Source organism: Macrotis lagotis, chromosome 5 (assembly GCF_037893015.1).
Source record: "Macrotis lagotis isolate mMagLag1 chromosome 5, bilby.v1.9.chrom.fasta, whole genome shotgun sequence".
In the NCBI taxonomy this organism is placed as follows: domain Eukaryota; kingdom Metazoa; phylum Chordata; class Mammalia; order Peramelemorphia; family Peramelidae; genus Macrotis; species Macrotis lagotis.
In genome coordinates, this window is record NC_133662.1 from 7968683 (window position 1) to 7989316 (window position 20634).

The window sequence follows — 20634 nt, forward strand, 5'->3', positions numbered from 1 at the left end:
AATCAAATCAGAATTTTGTTTTATTGATTGTCTAAACTTAAATGGAGAAAATATTAAATTTAAATTAATTAAATTTAAAAAATAAATTTAAAAGTATGTCATGGGTACATTTATTTCTCAGAGAGCTTGTTATTAAATATTTTTCAGTACACACATTGAAGTAAGTATAAGATTTTTTCTTTGTGGAATTAGAAAAATTGTCCATGATTTTGTCCTTGAGCCATGAGGATCTTTAAGATTGTTTAATAGTGTCCAATTCTTGACCATGAACTTTGTCCATGGGGTTTTCTTGGCAAAGATGTTGGAGTGGTTTACCATTTCCTTCTCCAGTTCATTTTTTACAGATGAGGAAACTGAGACAAACAGGGTTAAGTGACTTGCCCAGGATCACACAGCTAGTAAGTATCTGAGTCCAGATTTAAACTTAGAACTTCCTGATTCCAAGTCCAGTGCTTTATCCACCTTAACAACTAGCTACCCTCTAGATACCTAATAAATATTTATTGTTATTGCTTCTGCTGCTGCTATTTTGTTAAGTTTTGTTAAGTAGAAAAATAGAAGTAGAAAGTAGAAAAAGTAAAAAAGTAGAAAAAAGTAGAAAAGTAGAAAAAAGTAGAAAAAAATCAAGGATTTATTTAAATGAGGGGACTATAGAGCTTCAATTATATTAAATTAGACTAAACACATAGTACTGTGCCTATTAAGAATCCTATGAGGTTAAGCTGTACAAAGAAAAGCTTAGAGATAAGAGAAGGGAAGGAGAATGTCCCTTTTGGGAAATATCATTCAACTAAACTATAATGTAGAGAATATAAAGAAAAAGAATGTAAAATCTTACCTTCTAAAAAACACAGGGACCAAGGTAGGAGGCACCCCAAAATCTCAAGGAAAAAAAATCAAAGCATTGTTGTTGTTGTTGTTGTTGTTGTTGTTGTTGTTTTAAAAGAAAAGAGTTAATAATTATATGACCTTAAACAAGTTAGTTCAACTTCTTTGGAATCCAGTTTACTCCTCTTAAAAACTTCTTTCCAACTCTCTAATATGAAGCTATGATTTGAATACTTATTAATTTAAGTTCAAGCTTTTAGGCAACAAACATAATAAGACATGATTTTGTTCCTTTTTTCCTCTTTTCCAAGAAAGTCATTAAACATATTTATAGGGGCAGCTAGGTGGTGCAGTGGATAAAGAACCAGCCCTGGAATCAGGAGTACCTGGGTGCAAATCCAGTCTCAGACACTTAATTGCCTAGCTGTGTGGCCTTGGGCAAGCCACTTAACCCCATTTGCCTTGCAAAAAAAAAATTATAAAGTAATATCACCATCTTACAGATGAAGAAGCTGTGGTTCAAAGAACTGAAATAGCTTTATCATGGTCCCACAGATAGTTAATCATGAGACTGTGCATACAGGGTAAGTCTAACTAAAATTAATACAACCTGATGTATCTTGTGTTTTTTAAAAAGCTCACTAAAATTGATACAAAACCAACTCAATTTAATTTAATTCATCAGAAATTTATATATTCATACCATGTTTTACTTAAGCAGAGGGCTCCCTTAGGTCAAGTGATGCTGTATGATGGGGGAAAAAAATCTCGCCTAATTCCTTGGACACCTTACTCACCTGGACTAGACGTGGAGTCTAGAGCTTGGTGGAACCTAAGTTTTCAGCCCACTTTATCACCTTCATCATCTTCGCGCCATTCTTTCCTCCATGCTCAGATGAAAACTCAGCACACAAATCTTGGTGACCCTTGGAAGGTTGTATTTCCAAATGAACCCTTTGGTAGTCAGCTCCAGGGTTTTGGCAGGAGCCCTCTGAATACTCCAAGGACTTTGAACTGTAATGCACCTCTTACCAAAGAAACCACTTTCAAAATAGCCATAGCTTTCCAATTATCTCAGTTCAACAAGTACATCAAGATAGAGATATTTGGTTCATTTTTAAAAGCATATGCTTTAAGGTCAGAGTATCTAAGATCAAATTTCACCTTTTCCACTTTCATATTTTGGGGGTAATGCACTTTCTGGATTTCCTTTTTCTCATCTATAAAGTAAAGGAGTTTGACTCTTCTAGCACTAAATCTAATTTCCCATAACTCTCACCCCAAAGATCCGGGGAAATGAAGAAGATTCAGTACTGGAATTTAGTTTCTTTGTATATGATAAGAAATCATGGCTATGACAAATTATGACCATGCAATGTAAATACTTGCATGGAAACAAGGTGAATTCAGGAGTATAAGTCTAATGAAATCGGTCTTGCTCATGTTTCAGTTTTGCATTGCCTGATTTGTTTTACTCTCATAAAGGTTAAACAACACAATTCATTTCCTCATGGATATGTTCTGTTAACTTCTCCAATATAATATGAGGATGCTAAGTATGAATTGCTGATCTGAGGAAAATAGGACTAAGGTCTTATAAGGCAATTAGTTGGCTCAGAGTAGGAAAATGTGTTCAAATCCAATCTCAGATACTTAGTAGCTGTATGACATTGGGCAAGTCACTTAACCCTGTTGCCTCAGTTCCTCATCTGTAAAATGAGTTGAAGAAGGAAAAAGCAAACGATTCCAGTGTCTCTGCCAAGAAAAATCTAAATGGGACAGACATAACTGAAAAGTATCTCAACAACAAATAATAGCTTTAAGATTTGCACAATATTTTACATACAATTATTTGATCCTCACAACAATCCTGGAATTAGATGCTATTATTATTCTCATTTTATAGATACTCTAATTCTGGGAAAAAGTTAAGTGACTTGTCCAGAGTCACAAATCTAGTTAAGGCGCGAACTCCGGTCTTCCTATATCAGTTCTCACACTTGCACTACCTAGTTGCTTAAAGAGCCATATACAAGATCCATGGAAAGTTTTTATCTGGGTAAACTTTGGGTTCAACTGTGAAACAAGGGTTCTCCACCACTTTTGTCTCACATGCTTTTGTCATGCAAAGAGACAATAAGCAGAAGATTCTATAACAGTAGCTTATACTCAGAAGATAGGAACTTAGGAAATTGAATCCAATGTGTTATTAAGCAAGCAATTACCACCAGTAAAAGGTTGGATAAGAAGGAGCTCACTACTTTATCTCCTCAGAATACCATTCTTGCTTCAATAATATTGATAATAGGTCAAATTTACTTATTAACTGTATGATTCCATACAAGTCAATTAGCCTCTGCTTGCCTCGGTTTCCTCACCTGAAAAATGGAGGTAACAATGGCATCTACCTCATGGAATTGTGAATGATAAAATGATATGTTTCTAAAGTACTTTTAAAATACTATATAATTTTTAGCTATTTTTATTATCATTATTTCTAAAGCATTTTCCTCATTCTGTGAGGAATGTGGTGTAAATATCCATATCTCATTTTTACAGATAAGGGATCTGAGACCCAGAAAAGTAAAATGATTTTCCCCAGGCCACTCAACTAATCACTTAGCTCTTAACTGAAAAATAGAGGGGGACCTGTGAATGAACTGGGTGAACCTCATTATAATGAATTAAAACTACCTGAGAGGAACAAAAGAAAAGATCTATATAATTCAGGAAATGTTTATTAAATAATTCATATGGGCCTAATGTTTTCCAAGAATTTACCTATACTAGCTATTGCCTGCCCACCAGGGCAGCCAAGCCTGTCTTCCTTGAAATATAATGACTTTGAACACAGAGAGAACTTCACACTGATGCTTTTTGGACACATTCTTAGGATCTGAAATTGGGTCTTTCAAGATAATTGGCTGCAATGTAGTGAAAAGAGCACTTAAAAAAAATTTTTTTTAAAGAGAAAGAAAAGAACACTGAACCTGAAATCAAAAGATTTACTTCCATTCTCTGATCTATCACTTATTAGCCTTTATTAGCCAGGTCAAGTAATAAGACTTCCTCTAAGCTTCAGTTAGCTCATCTGTAAAAAAGAGATTAAAAATGCTTTGCTTACCCTTCTTACTGAGTTGTTTTATGGATAACACTATGTGATTAAGAACTTACTTCAAACTTAAGATAGATCTGTGATTTCCTGTGTGAGAGAAGGCCAACCAAAAGTAACTTCTCTTTGCTTTTGAGAGACAGTTCTGATTAGTTGCTATGGCTCAAAAACTTCATGACCTAGTTTCCAATCCTCTGATGCTGTATCTCCTTCCCATATAATTTGGCTATTTTAGGCAACAGACTACCAAACTGCCCAAGGCAACTGTTCCAGTTGGTGGGACTTTCCAGAGTTCACACTTTTGCCATAGATCTTGATAGAAGTCAAATTATAATTTATCAATGAGGCCATCAGGGGTATAAGCCCTACCTTATCAACCAACTACACATATAATAGGAACACATCATTTTATTCTTAATAGATGAGGAGTCCTGACTAGTTTCAAGTACCTACAATGATAAGGCAATAATGCTGCTGTTCATTAGACAAAATTCCAGGATATCCTCTTGCACTATTTCACAGAGTACTTCATGAAGTACCAACCTGGAAAAGAAGATAGAAATGAGGAGAGAGGAAATAGCATGCACAAGGATATTAGGGGTAGTCCTGAGCTGAGGTCAGCCAAACTGGAATTAGCTATTGTCATGGGACAAAGTTTTCTCAGCTGAGGGTGCCAACAATGTGACCCATACTCAAAGAAGAACTAAAGAAACTGACTTCATCATAAGGAAGTTGGCAGCTCTGGGTCAGAGTGAAGGCCAATTTAAAACCAGAGGGCTTTAATAGAGTTCCTTCCCTTCCAATTACTAAAAACAATGATAGAGGAGACAGTGAAACATCATCCCTTCCAGACAAGAGCTGAAGGATAGTTTTGTTTCACTATTTCCCATCTTGGGAAGCACAGCAGATTAAACTTCCTAGCAGTAACAACAACAATAATATTAGCTAGCATTTTTCTATTAGCCCAGTTTTACAGATGAGGAAACCAAGACCAGAAGAGGTTAGGTGACTTACCCAGGATTACAGAAGACTGAGAGGCACTACTTTCATTCAGGTTTTCCACATTCAAAGTTCATACTCTTGCAACCTACCTGGAGCAAAAGGAACAAAAGAGACCTCATTATACCTTTAGGGAAGTTAATTTGCAAAATTCTTGAAGCTGTAGCATGGATCAGACAAGATTTTCTATGCACAAAGAAAAATACCTGTAGGCCCTCTCCCTCAGAGAAATCATATCTTACTCCTATCACAAATCTGAGAAGAGAACTACATACAGTATTTGTCACCTGCTGGGTTCTACAGAGATTCTTGGTACTGGCCTGAACTGAATGTTTAATAATGCTCAAAGGTATCACCTTTGCGGGAAAGATCATGGAGTTCCTGTCTATAATTTTCTCTGGTAGTGATTAGTAAATTTCTGGAAAAATATTAATAACTCTTGCTTCTATTTGCCACTCTGTTCTACAACCATTCTGAAGGTTGCTGCAGCCACTCCATCTATTACTAATAGAAAAAAAATCAGACTATTGTTGGGAGCCAGGGTCTCTAAGCTGCTTGACACAGTCGCAGCAAGAAGACTCAAGGCAGTCACACTGCCTGATGGAACAACATTTCCTTCTTCAATATATATATGGATTTCATGCATGCCAATATTGATAGGTTTATTATTGATTACAATATTTACTCACCCTAATACTGGAATGACTATAAAGGAAGGATTTTAGAAAAATTCCTTGAATACAACAGCTTGTAAACTCTATCTAAATTTATGTATGCCTCTCCCTCAGGCATACAAAAGGCTTCAACATTATGAAATCTCTGGAAAACCCAGCACTGGGAATTCCAAGGAGATACCAGAATATATACAGGGAAAACAGACACAAGATGGATCAGATAGAATTCCAGGGAAATTAATAGTTTTGCCCCCCTTACCATACACAGGAATATATGAAAAAGATGGTGAGAAAATAGTACAGGTGAGCGATATCTGAACTCCAGCAGCCTTAGTTTCAAGGGAAAGAATAAAAAAAGTCATAGAAACTGTGGTTTCTACCAACAAGGCCAGAAAGAAAAATTGGTTATTGTAAGAGTTAACAGATGGGTGGACAAGCATAAAGACCCTCACTACAGACTGTTAAGGAAGTGTATCTAAAAACATTACTTACACAAAAAATAGAAAAAACTTTCCATTAAAAGAATTGCTTAATTAATAACTTTAAATGGATTAACAATTATACAATGTAGTAATAAATATGGTAATAGACAGGTTAAGGTCATCGTGGTCTGAGTAGGGATAAGAAATCAATTAACTATATGATTATTACTTAAACTTGTAATCACATGATTAAAACTTGTAACCATATGAACTATATAAATGATGATGAAAATTGTGCACTCTTGTAAACAAGGAAATGATCTCAGCTTGCTTGCTTGCTTGAAACATACATGATTCTGAAACTATAAAAATAAATCCAAGCAGCTGACAGTCAACCTGCTCCTGCCTATACCCACTTGTTGACTCAACTCATTTCGCCGACTCTATCCCTCCTGTCAAGTTCCAAGAACCCTGCGGAGGCTGGACCCCCACAGACTATGTCCAAGATAAGGCATAACTTACATAAGGATGCCAAAAGTCACAATAGATTCATAAACCTATGAAGTTGGAAAGTACTTAAGAGACTATCTACTGAGAGTGTAATCAGAAACCATTTTTCCAAAGGCAGTTATTTTATGGCAGGAGGTTGTGAAATATCTTTCCATTTTATCAAGAGTACCTCAAAACTGCCTCAAACTAAATTACTTTCCAACCAAAGAGATCCTAGTATGTAACAGGAAGGACTATACCAAACATAGATAGCATCTGTGTTTAACAGAGGTGTTTTATGAGGGGGTTTACATTCACGAAGAACGTCAACTCTTAAATATATTATCAATAAGGTGTGAGAGGAGTGAAGTCCACCAGTATCTCTAAGTTCTGAATCCTTTTTATTTCAAATAGGGAGTGAGTGGTAGGTAGAGAAATGATATAATCTGTTATTACCCCCACTTTGAAATCACAGATCTTTGTAAACCATCTTATTTGGGTTTTATAATTTCTTGGCATAGTGAAAAAGAGCTCAGCAGATTAAGTCTAGAGAAAGTAATAGATGTGACTCAAAGTTAAGTGACATACTTACAGTCACACAATCTTCCTAGAGACTCTCCTCTGCTCAAAAAACCTTCAGGGTTTTCCCCAGTCCTTACAAAAAAGACTACAAACTTCTTGCCTTGGCATTCAGGTATCACAGTGGACACAGTGTCACAGGATCCTAGAATCAGGAAGTCTTGGGTTCAAATTTGACCCCAGACATTTACTAGCTGTGTGACCCTGGGAAAGTCACTTAACTCCTATATGCCTCAGTTCTTCACCTGTAAAACAGGGACAAATTGGAGAAGGAAAAAGCATTAGTGAGTCTTTACCAAGAGTAGGATAAGACTGAACAACAGCAAAAGCTGGCATCTAAGGTTCTCCAGATTCTAGCCCCAGACCACTTATTACTCCCTACATGTTATCTATATTTCAAACAAACTGATCTCCATCTCCTGTTCTCATTCCACCTTCTCACATCTTTGTGTCTTTGTTCAGACTGTCTCCATGCCTGAAAATGTGCTCTTCCTCCCCATCCTTACTAGTGAAGTCTCATCCTTTTTACAAGGCCCCACTCAGATGACCATCTTCATTACCTTTTCCTGACCTTTCCATACCTAGGTAAAAGTGATCTTTCCTTCTTCACTTTACCTAAACTGCTTTGCTTATTTCATCCTCCCAGACAGCTAATCAATAAACATTTAAATGATTACAGTGCTAAGTTCTGAGGATACACATGTTATTATTCATCCTTGATTTTCAAAGAGAACTATGATAGCATGGGTGATGTGTTGACTTGATTGTGAATTGTATTGAAGTGGAGTTGCACAAAACCATCAAGCCTCACTCTCTCTGCCAGAGTCATCAAATTCCAGTGGCAGACAAAAGTCAAGATTCTTGGCAATGACCCAGGATTACAGTGGATGACCAAGCCAAAGAAGCCTATTGTTCCTTGGAAAATGATGGTTAAATCGAATTGGATGAGCTCTATGATATGTCTGGAATGTTGGGGATATCCAGACTTTGGAGCTCCTTGACACTAAGATAATAAGTTTGTTCTTTATTTGATAATCAATCAGGAATTTCTAAAGTTCTTTTGAATAATGGAATGGCATATTCAGATTCCTTCTTTAGAAAATTTATTAAAATATCAGTGTGCATCATGAATTATACGGGAGTGAGATGAGACAGGGACAAAGTAGGCCGCTCAAATAATAAGAGCCCAAACTAGGGTGGTACCAGGGAGAATTGGGGGAAGGAGACCAACTTGATATTACAAGGAGGCAGGAGCAAAAGCTCTAGGAAAGCATGAAGGGGAAAAAGTACTTTCAGCTACAGAGAAGTTCAGGGAGGAGGGTAGTCATCTTATCTTGTGACTAAAGACAATTCTTATACTTACCCTGTTTCTTGACACTTTACTATTTAACTCTTCTACTTCTAAAGTTCTAGACCTTTTGTGACATAGCTTCTGGAATATTCTCAAGTCATCTATGCACATTCTGCTTCAACCTGGTCAGAGGAAGCTATTTTCAATCTGTAATCTCCTTTACTCTCCTTGTTTTTACTGTATTCCCAGTCCTAGGCCATTTCCAGAACCAGCCAGAAAGAGTATGATAATGGTTGGCAACATTGAAAACTGACCATTGATATCTCTCAGACACAATAATTCAGCTGGACTGAAACATGAATTTACTAGGTAGGGACAAATATCCTCTCTAGGACATTCTTAAACCTCTTGGCTCAGGACTTTTTTCAAAGTCATTCACATCTTCATTCTCTGAATTCAAACCTTCATCTTCCATTGCTTTCTTCTCCATTTTAACATTATCTTTTATTTTTACCTATTTCTTATACTCCATGGCCCAATCAATCTGATTCATGCCCCTCTCTGGGTATCACTCATCAGCTGCTTTTTCCACTCTTTTTTTTGATCTTTGCTGGAAAAAAATAATATCCTTCAAGAAATTTCTCATTTCCCATCCTCCACATCTCACTTTTTATCAATCTTCTTTCTTTGCTCTACTCTCAAAGGAAAAAGTATCTCTAACTCCTTCATTTGTGCCTCTAGTCTTATTGCCCTCCTACTACCTCTTTCAAATAACTCCTTTGTTTCTTATATCTTCAATTACATTCCTTTATTCCCTACAAATATGATCAAGCTTCCTTTATTCTTTAAAAAAATCCCTAAATTCTACTTCCCTTTTGAGTCATGGCACCATTCTTCTCCTGTCTCTATCTCTGTCCATTTTTTCCTTTGCATGTGTGTGTCTTTCATCTCTCCTTACTGCCAACTACTAAATTTTTGAAAACAGTATAGTCACCATTACCATTTGTTCACTATTCTATCACCATTTAAATCCTCTCAAATTGATATCTAACTCCATAATTTTACAGAAAATATCTTAGGAGACACAAGTGGTTTTCCCTTAGTTCTTTTCATCTCTGTCATCCCTATAATATTTGAAACTGTTAATCATCCTTTCCTTCTTAATCACCAATCACCATCTGATTCAGGATTCAAACTAGTTCTTCCTGATTCTAAGTCCAAGGAGCTACCAATTATGACACCCAACTGCCTCTTGACACATCTCTGTACTCCAGACCTGTTGGGAACCATTGTGTATGGGAGCACTGTGACTTATCTTCACCTGGTGTCCTTGAACACCAGAGTCTTATCTTACTAAGTGCCACAGGAGTAGGAGTGGATTAGAGAATGGAAAGGTATTTAGGCACTGGTGTTTTGATGAATAAATGGAGCACTTGGAGATCTTGATGGAGTACTTGTCTCCCCTGTTATCCTTGTGTCCTGCCCCTCCAATGCTGGCCTGGGGAAGACTGAGGGAGTCCAGAAGTGGGACTCAACATATTGGCACCCAAACAGGGACAATAAAGGTGGTGTTATCTGAGTAAAGTCCAGTATAAAAACATAGTAGATAAAAGCAAGAGAATCAGGTTGACATCCCAGAGCAAAAGACTTCAGAGAAGGTAACAAGTTTACCATGGGGCTGATGTTAATGAAGTTGGAACAAGTAGGTGTAGAGGAGAGGGAAGGTAAAGTGAAAGTGCATTTGCCTCCATGGCCTGAGACAGAAGAAATAAAGAAGTATTATCAAGAAAAGCCTAGGATCAGCCCTACAGCACCTAGAGAAGAGATTTCAGCAAGTACAAAAGGCCATCAAAAAAGCAAAAGATCAGGGAGACAGCTTGATGGATCTTGGAGCTGAGTTTCAGTCATATCCTGTTATTGAGGAGCCAGATCCTTTTAATCCAGGAAACCTTAGGTGAAGACATAAGTCACAATATATAAAAGCAGTCAGAGATTTAAAGAAGGCAGTAGGGGAATATGGGGCAAGATCACCTTTTGTCCAGCTACAATTGGCTACTCTTGTATACTCCATATTAACACCTAATGATTGGAAACAGATAGAGCATGTTTGTCACCCAGACAATCTGGTTTTTTGGAAGACGGATTTTATAGAACAATGTAGACAGATGACTTTGAGACATGCACAAGGTCCCAATGCCACCACATATTATGAACAGTTAAGTGGCACAGGTCAATTTTTCAACAATGCAGACAAACTATTTTATAGGTTAGAGACATATGAAAGAATTGCTCCCTGTGTAAAGAATGCTTGGGGATGTATTCCAACACAAAATGATAAGAAAGAACCATTTGCACTAATTAGACAAAGAAATGATGATGTTTTTCTAGATTTCTTTACCCGATTACAGGAGGCAGTAGGAAGGACTTTAGGAGATGTAGCAGGAATAGTTGTATTAATAAAGCAATTAGCATGGGCTAATGCAAATGCTGATTGTCAGAAAGCAATGATTGGCTTAAGAAGGGATGCCACCATTGAGGAAATAATTCAAAGATGTGACAGAGTAGGGTCTCAGGTATATCATACAGAATTAATGATAGAGGCATTTGCTAATATGCACATTGGAAATAAAGAGAAATAGACTTGCTTTGTTTGTGGAAAATTTAGACATTTAAAGAAAGATTGTTGGTGTGTCCAAGGAGCTAAACCCAGAAAGGTCAGGACACATCATCCTAAAACTCCATGCCCAAAGTGTGAAAAGGCAGAACACTGGGCATCAGAAGGTAGAAAGGAAATTTAAATGGAGAAAGGGGACCTCCTCCTGGGACCCCTCAAAATTATCATGGGATATGACAGTTCAGGACCAGCAGTAGATGGAATGTAAAAACCAGTATACCTCTTTGGCAGCAAGTCCACCCATATCAAACTACTGACAGTCAAAAGTGCTGGGAAATTTAGGGTGCCTCCCCATGCTTCTACTGAAGTACCTATTCACCCTTTACAATTAATGGATGAGGAGTTCACAATCATTTTGACTCCACCTAATCCAGAGTATACTCACATTATATCTTTAGTAAAGCATGTGAGTGGGGAAATTTTCTCTATTGAAATAATGAATGCTAGTGATGATGATGGCTACATAAATGAGAACCATTGCATAGTTCAGTTACATGATTTTTCAAGATCTGGTATAAATAGCAAGGAAAGCAAGTTGAAAAGGGGGTCAAAACAAAGAAACCACAATGAAATTATGTTTACAACTAAAATTTCTTCAAAAAAAAACCTCTTTGTGTCATCCAAGTAGAAGGAAATGCTTTCTTAAGCTTGATTGACAGTGGGGAACTGTGTTCCCCACTCAAAACTGGCCACAAGCTTGGCCTAAACAGGCCGCTTATACTAGTAGACATTGGAAGTAGACAGGAAATAGAAATTTCTTGTCAAACCTTGAATTTGGAGAAAAGAAGATAAAGCAGGGACTGTCATTCCTCTTGTAGTTGAAGGACTCCCTACAACATTATGGGGAAGAGATATATCAATTAAGGGTTAGAATTAGCAGATTCTCTGATTGGGGCTGCTGTTGAGTTGGGAAGTGGAGTCTGTGAGGCAGCACCACAGGGGGACAGAGCTTCCTCAAGCAGCAGTCCACTGCAGAGAGTCAGCACCATAACCAACAAAAGTGATAAGAATTCAACATTGAGGAATCAGCGGAAGTGGAATCTCCAAGGCAGTGCTGCAAGGAATGAAGCTTCTTGCTCAGCAGGAGTCTGTCCCAGCCATGAATGGGATGCGCAGGACTTGCTTGCTGCTCCTTTTGGCCGTGGGTGCTGACCTGACTGCACTTTACACATTAAGTGGGATCCAAACCCCTAAATCGACAGTCACCTTCAGAGACATCTCCTTGTTGCCGCAGATGTTGACACAGACTCTGTCTCAGACCCCGGCAATGAATTGCACTCCAGTAACCACAAGCTTCACTTGCCAGCCTACAGCCGGCTGCAACTCAGTTATTGCTCCCACAGCAGAGGGCTGTGAATGGAACACTAGCTGTGCTTCCTGAGTTGAGAGCGAAGGTGTCACAAGCTATTGGACAGTTTGTTATGTTGAGGACTACTGTTCACAAAATGCAACAACTCCAAAGAGTACTGTCAACATCTCAAGTAATTTCAAATGCTTTCTCTCATTCACTACCATTCCCACCCTCTGCAGAGGGAGGGCAGTGGGAGAAGGGAAATCTTTCTTTTTTTGGAACCTTGAAACTCAAGCTTATGTCTCAAATGGAATACAGGCTTTGCTACAAGGACAAGACCCCCTCCAAGAACTTATTTTAGAAATCAAGGGACCTCCTTGCCTTCTTCCTGGTTTAGGGCAGAGGGGGCCGGGGTTGAGCAATGACTATGTTTTTCAATAGGTTATTGATTGGGAAGCTTCATGGTTCAATTTGTTAAGAAAAAAAGAGCAAGAAGATTTTTTTTTCTGGGACTGCGAAATTTGGATTTTATCTTTCAAATGAAGTCTGTGCCTATGGCTTATATTTCTGTTGATTGGTCTTGATTGATTATGTGTGTATGTGTGTATTTGAACATCTATAGCGAATCTTACATCTCTCTACTGGCCTGGAGAAGTGGGAGAATGTTTCTACTGTGCCAGCTGCAGTATCTAACAATCTCACTTTCATAAGTTTGAAATGCAAAAGAGTTGTTTCCTGTGTTGAGAGTGTGTTAGTGTCTAAATTCTGAAATAGCTAGGTAAAGTTAAAATTACTCCTTTTAGTTTAGCTTTTGAATTTGATTGCTTTGAAAGATTTTTTTGTCTGTAAGATGGGATAAAATGTATTGCAAGGAATTTGGGAATATTGGCTTTGTTAAATTGACATTTGTGTATACTATCTTTGAACTTTTGTTTACAACTTATGCGGCGTTCATTATGAAATAATTTTGTTTCAAAAATGAAGGGGGATATGTTGGGAACCATTGTGTATAGGAGCATTGTGAATTATCTTCACCTGGTGTCCTTGCACACCAGAATCTTATCTTACTAAGAGCCATGGGAGTGAATTAGAGACTGGAAAGGTACTTAGGCACTGGTGTTTTGGTGAATAAACAGAGCACTTGGAGCATTTGGAGATCTTGATGGAGTACTTGTTTCCCTTGTTATCCTTGTCCCCCATGTCTCCAATGCTCTCCTGGGGAAGATTGAGGGAGTCCAGAAGTGGGACTCTACACAGATGAAGTGAGCTACATATCTTGCTTCTTACATGTTTTCTGACTCTTCATGTTGAACCACCAAAAATACTGACTGTTGTCTCAACCATTTGGAATCATACCCGATCTTTAAGACCTAAAGCACATTTTATCTTCTCCATGAAGATTTCACTGATTTCCAGCAGAAAGCATGCCTCACTTCATCCTACTTATCACACAGTGGGTAGTGTTATAGTTATTTGTATCACTATTTTTATTTCCCCCACTGACTGAAGCCTCTTGATTGCAGGGCTTATATGTCTATCAGAACATTCTTTAATGTCCCTGATCCTGCAGACATTTGGTGAAGGGTGCTAGAAGTCAATACTAATGACTTTGTCTGTTGGCCTGGTCATAAAGTGAAGACCAGGGAATTTCTCTTTCAGCAACTATTCTGTCTTTGATCTTCATCATTCTGGCATTTGCCTCAGTGACAGCTCTAGTCCTGAAATATATACAACACAAGAAAAACTGTGAGTCATGATAGGATGACAATCTTCATAAAAAACTAAGAAAGGAAGGGAGGGAGGGAAGTAAAGATTCTTAATGTGTCTTTTACATCTATCTATTGTTAACCATAATTTTCTTAGGCTAAAAATGATATAAAAAGTTAGTTTTATAAATGAAGTTTAATTCTCTAGGATCTTACCAAAAACCCATGGGTAGTTGGCATCTTACAACTACCAACTCAGATAAAAAAATTCTGGGAGCATTTTATACAGAAAGGACAAAATAATGAAATCATAAAAAGTGAGTCAGATGTGACTCAATGAGATTTCATATAGATAATATGGTTTTACAATATGATCCTCTCATATCTTTTTTTATGTATAGGGGTGGGAGGTTTGCAAGGCAATGGGGTTAAGTGACTTGCCCAAGGTCACACAGGCAATTTTGTGTCTGAGGTCAGATTTGAATTCAGAGTCTCCTGATTCCAGGGCTGATGCTCTATTCACCTCACCACTTTGCTGCCCCAATACTCACATATCTTACAATATTTGCTCCAAATTCCTTATTGACAAGATTCCCACTTAGACTGGAGAGTAAATGTTTACAGATAACAATAGGGATAGAGCTTTCAAGGCAATATTGACACAAGCCAAGTCAATATTTTAGATGTAGGAGACAGGCCTAAAATAGTAGACTGACATTTTTACATACTGAGACAAACATTAAGATTTACAAGCATTAGTTAAAGGTTAAAAGAGATTAATTTTTATCAGAAATATATAGATCAGAAAATTTAATTCCAAATTAAAGAATATCAGATTAGACATTTCCTCATTTTGATCTTTAGTGTTATATAGAGATCAAAAAAAATTTTTAGACAGATAAGAACAATTGGAGGAGGAAAAAAATACATCTCTTAGGACTTAAGTTTTTCCTAAGAAAATATGGGCAGAGAAAAAAATAAAATCCATAATAGGGCATAAAGTAGGCAAATTACAGAGATTCAAAGGGGCAGTCCCCTTTTGATTATATGGATCATAAAGTTAAAGCAAAAAGCAACAAGGAGAGATTTTGGATCCATTATTCTGGAGCCACCTTATGCGGTTCTATGGTTTAAGGAGATAGCTTCAGAGACTTCTCCAATCCAGGTTAAGTGAAGAGATTTTCCTTTTCTGTTAAAACTTCTTAATATTTTAAATAAGTCAATTTACTATTATTACTAGAAAATGAAATTCTGGAATTCCTTAGATCATGATAACATATTATTTGTCATATGATCACAGAAAATTCAGTTATAAACAGATTAATTGGTAGTATTATTATTTTTGTTATTCCCCATTTAGAGAATACTCTTTTTATTATTTTTTTTAGGTTTTTGCAAGGCAGATGGGGTTAACTGGCTTGCCCAAGGCCACACAGCTAGGTAATTATTAAGTGTCTGAGACTGGATTTGAACTCAGGTACTCCTGACTCCAGGGCCAGTGCTTTATCCACTGCACCACTTAGCTGCCCCTAGAATACTCTTTAACAAAATAAACTTCCATAACAATGAGCTTTTATACCACAAAAGGAATGCCAAACTACACAGTAACCTAACTGGCTATTAGAATTCAGATAAATATAAGCAAAATTACTTAAATAGCTATATCTGATTTTAATGACCTTCACCTGGAACAGACACCTAAATACATAAGGGACCATTGTCCTTTCTTTTTTATCCCTGATCTTTATAGTAAATTGCTAGATCAGGGATAAAAAAGAAAGGACAATGGTCCTCAGACAGCCAAATGAGAGACATTTTCTGTATGTCACATACTCGGGAAACTGAGTTAGGATAGTTCCAACGTCAGACCACACTGAAAAGTTGACCTTTCAATTCAAACTTTTCACCTGCAAAATTTCAACAAAATCTCCATTTGGTTTTGCTGGCTTCTATAGACTATGGCCCACCAGTATTTTTCTTTGATACCTGGATTTCAGACTTAAGATAGAAAGCCTAATTTCAGTCTCATGAAAAAAAATTATAACAATTTATTATAATCAGACAGAGATCGTCTCTAAACTTTATAGATTAAAAGATCAGAAAATGTCATATATCAATTATGATCATATAGGGATAATAATGAATATTACAGAAAACTCATAAAACATTTCCCATGTTCCACAGGTGATTTTACAACAAAAGGTTTGGACCATATAACATATAGATAGAAACAAAATAATAATTTTTCTATTGCTATGCTTAAACACTGGCATATATAATCAAATACCACATAAAATGATGACATCATTACAGGAAAATGGAGGAGATTATGAATAGTAATAAAAATTTAAAGTATAGTAACCTATCTTATATATGAAGTTGAGTACATTGTCTATAATAATATGTTTTAGTATTACAGAATTATTAGTACCATATTTTAAAATGCAAAACTGTTACAAAATTATGCCAACAATCATACCAAATCTTATATCAATCCCCCCTTTTTTGAGTCAAAGGGGATACATAATGCCACCTGTAGACCAAAAGAAAGAGGAGCCTTTAAAATTTTATTTTTTTTAGAGGGCAGGAAAGAAAACTTAACATATTCCTCATTTGACCATTCAATGAAATATTTACAGGTGAAATTACTTTATTCACCAGGGTAGTAAAACAGTTATTCATTTCACAAGGTTATTCATTTCCACCTAAATATGCTTCTATCAATCTTAAAAAGAAAATGAGATTTCTCAGGAACCCAATCTCATAATAAGTTTTTAAATAGAGGAAGAACTTTTCTACTTATGAACTTTAAATGCTCTTAATTTTAACCCAATAGCTAATTGTTTTGCAATTGGTAACCTTTTAAAAAAATAGAAACTTTTCTATGACAGCTATAAGCAAATATCATCATATTATTTTGCAGTAAATTAGTTTATAGATTTGAAAATTTATAGACCTTATACAAATTACAAAAAACTTTTACAAAAGTATTTTACAAGTTGTTTTTTAAAATTGCTATAAAAATTCCTGATGTTAAAAAGGACAACACATTTATCTTGAACTTGTAAAGTGGTGGACATATCTCTTATTCAAATCTTAAAGCAAAAATAAATTCTGAAATTGGAATTTATCAAACCTAAGTTGGCGTAAAAATGTATTTTTAGATATTATAAGTTAATTTCATAAAGTTCTTTACAGGCAATAAGCCCAATTACCACAGAACTTCTAAATACAACCTAACTTGAACTTGAGGGTGTTTACAAAAGGAAGTGTCTATTGATTTAAGACAAGGGGAAAAAAATCTAATTTACTTTTTTCACAAATGACAAAGTTTTATCAAGGCTTTAAGATTTACTCAAATACAATTTTTTTAAAGATAAATAACCTAAAGTCAAATTCCATTCAAACATTTTCTTTAAAGAGTTTCATCACATGATTAACCCAATCATTTGTAATTAAGCTAATTAAAATTACTAAAATCAGGTGGCTAAAATTCTTAAATGCCCATCAGACTTCCTTGCACAAAATTCTTGATAAGGATTTATGACTTGATGATTATTACAAAATTTTCTTTGTACTAACAGTCTTTTGAAATTCACAAGTCAAATGTCATAAATTGTGTTACAATAAATATTAATACATAAGAAAAATCTTATGTATTATTTTTCTTCATTCATTCTGTTTATTAATAGCACAATTTTAAACTCCCAACTATTGAGCATTATTTCTTAAAAATAGTACATTCATGAACATCACAATATCATAATGCAAATCACATATTTTTCAACTTAAATAAACCTCTCAAATTAAACAGTATATATAGTAATGCACAGAATATCAACCCATACATGGTTATCACATTAAAAAGAGATCATATAGCTTTAATACATTTCTTAATTAATACAGTGCTATTCCTTTTCCCTTCAGAACTACATCTTGGATTAAATCAAGCCAATCTAGATTTATAAATCCTTAATTTCTGATATATAGAGATATATATTTTTTCTTTTTTTTAATTTTAATTTTTTTCTTTAAAAAAGCCAAAAAAAATTTTATTGCAATTTCTAACTGAAAAGCAGTTAATATCAGAATAAGATTTTCATTTTCATTCTTTATTCTTAAATCAGTACTTAATTATTTCATGAGAACTCATCAAACGAGTACTGTATCATGATGCTAGGATTACTTCTAACTCAAACATGAGCTTTTCATTTCAACTCATTTCAAATCTGAGTTCCACATTCCCAGAAAAGTTTCATTACTTTTTTTTTCCATAGAGAAAGAGAGACAATTTTTAGTAGAACAAAGATTGTGAACTGGCATCCTGTGTTGCAAGACTTAAGAACTCTGTTCTAGTCCTCCCAACGCCCCCCCCAAAAGAAGTCCAGTGGTCTCTTCTTAGTTCTCTGGACAAGAGGAAACTAAAAGAAGAGCTGCTGGGGGAGCAAAACACAAAGACCTCTAATCTAAATTATTATTATTGTTGTTATTATTATTGTTATTATTATTATAAGGGTTTTTTTTAAACACACTAAGACCACTCAGAAAATAATTTTAGGGACAATTTTAGTTTCTTTAGGCACGTCACGTGTATGCTAAAATTTTAAATGGTCAATTTGTAAACAAAAAGTTAAACATCTATTACATCTATAGATTAAACATCTATTACTTTTGCTATAATTCAGATATACTTTAAACTACTCACAATCCAGCAACAAAATATTTTTCTCATTATCTTATCAATTTATGGAAAGGAGTAAGATATTTATTTAAAAATTTAAAACATGGATTTAAAAACTGTATTTGTTGCATGTAATTTATATCCAAATTCTAAATGTCCACAATGTACCTTTCAAAACAACAGAACATTTTACATAATATAATCCATAATTTGTAATCTTTAAAATACCCAATTAAACCTAAATATTTCTCTAAAATTTTTTTAGCAAACTTTCAATTCAGGATTGCAGCTAAAATGTGCTATCTTCTTTGGATTTAGAGAGAGACAGAATGGAGAGATGCTGGAGAGAAAAACCTCCAGTGTGAATGAGATGATGAGAGAGATAAGGACAGATACAGAGGGAGAAACCATACAGCAAGGTTTAAGAACTGAATAGGCCAGTTTTAAATGGCAAAAAACCAAGATTATCATTTCTTATTCTAAGATAGAAATCTAATTTTCCCCATTTTACAGATAAAGGGGGGAGGGGAAAATCATAGAAGGAGAAAGAACCACTCTCATTTTCAGAGAGGCTGGTAGGCCATAGCCAACCAAACTTATAATAGCTGGGGAACTCACTTCTCCTAACTAGTAAGGAGAAAGGGGATTTCAACCTTTCGCTCACTGCTCACCAGCAGCTTTGGGGAAAAGGGTGGGAGGTAGAGGGGAGAGAGAGAGAGAACCCTGTCTGCCAGTCAGACATTAAAAAAGTTAGGAAGAGAACAATAGAACCCCTTTCTCCTCCAAAAAAAAAAACACAATTTACAGGAAAATCTGTCCTGTGGCACCAGATCTCAAGTTTTAGGGAAGAAAAAGATCTAATTTGGAAAGGGAGATTGGAGAGGAAGCAGAGATAGCTGAGAACTCTATTCTACCTGTACTGTAGTACATAGAACACAAAATTTAAAATACCTACTAAACACATAAACCAAGTTAGATCAAATCTAACCAGAGGCCCCCAACTCCAGAGAAAACCCACATTACTTTCACACTAGAGGATCCCCTAAATACAAAACAGACAAAGACAATAGGGTTCCAAACAAATCCTTTACATTTCATCAACAAAAGCATAAGGGACAGCTAGGTGGTGCAGAGGATAGAGCACTCACTGGTCCTGGTGTCAGGAGGACCTGAGTTCAAATCCAGTCTCAGCCATTTAATAATTACCCAGCAACCTTGGGCAAGTCACTTAATTCCATTGATTTGCAAAAAAAAAAAAAAAAAAAAAATTTAAAAATTTAAATAAACAAAAGCATCAGAGATCAAACTACTAGGGATTCCACCAAAGAAGTGCTACACTTAGATCTTAGAATAAGTCTTTAGTACCCTCCCTGGCCAAAAACAAACCAGGAAAACTCAACAACCTGTGAGAATTCCCCAAACCCAAAAGAATTCTAGAGAATATTTAATTTCCAAATAAAGCAATTGAATTGAAAAAGTAGCAGTCTCACCTTTTTCCAAGAGCAGTTTTGACTAGGCTCAAAAACTGTCCTAGCTTTTTTTATGGATTTCCTATCCAGCACTGCTAAAAGGTAGTCTACCCCATTTCCAAGTCAAAATTTTCTAAATCCGTATCTGTCAACTTAAAAAAAAAAACTAGTTCAGAATAGAGCTGGGATTTTAAAGTTACAGACCTCTTTTCACCCAAGAAGTACATCACATTACAGACCAAGAACCTGTTTAGGAGGCAACTAGGTGACTCCAGAGCACCAGCCCTAGAGTCAGAAGGACCTGAGCTCAAATGTGACCTCAGACACTTAATAATTGGCTAGCTGTGTGACTTTCACAAGTCACTTAACCTCATTGCCTTAAATAAAAATAAAATTTAAAAAAAGAACCTGTTTAACAG

The 20634-nt window shown here is 35.8% G+C and overlaps 1 protein-coding gene across 4 annotated transcripts in view; it reads right to left on the reverse strand.

The window, feature by feature from the left end:
• Positions 1-20634, reverse strand: part of LOC141523442 (butyrophilin subfamily 3 member A3-like) — a 64297-nt gene that overhangs the window by 20986 nt on the left and 22677 nt on the right. The window contains exons 2-5 of one of the 4 annotated variants that reach the window (XM_074236621.1): positions 7117-14077; positions 4955-5031; positions 4394-4483; positions 839-881 (exon numbers count right to left, since the gene is read on the reverse strand). The gene's annotated coding sequence lies outside the window, so the exon portion shown is untranslated. Of the gene's footprint in view, positions 1-838; positions 4484-4954; positions 5032-7116; positions 14078-20634 lie in introns of all 4 variants that reach the window. The other 3 variants (XM_074236620.1, XM_074236622.1, XM_074236619.1) reach the window with 3 other exon arrangements.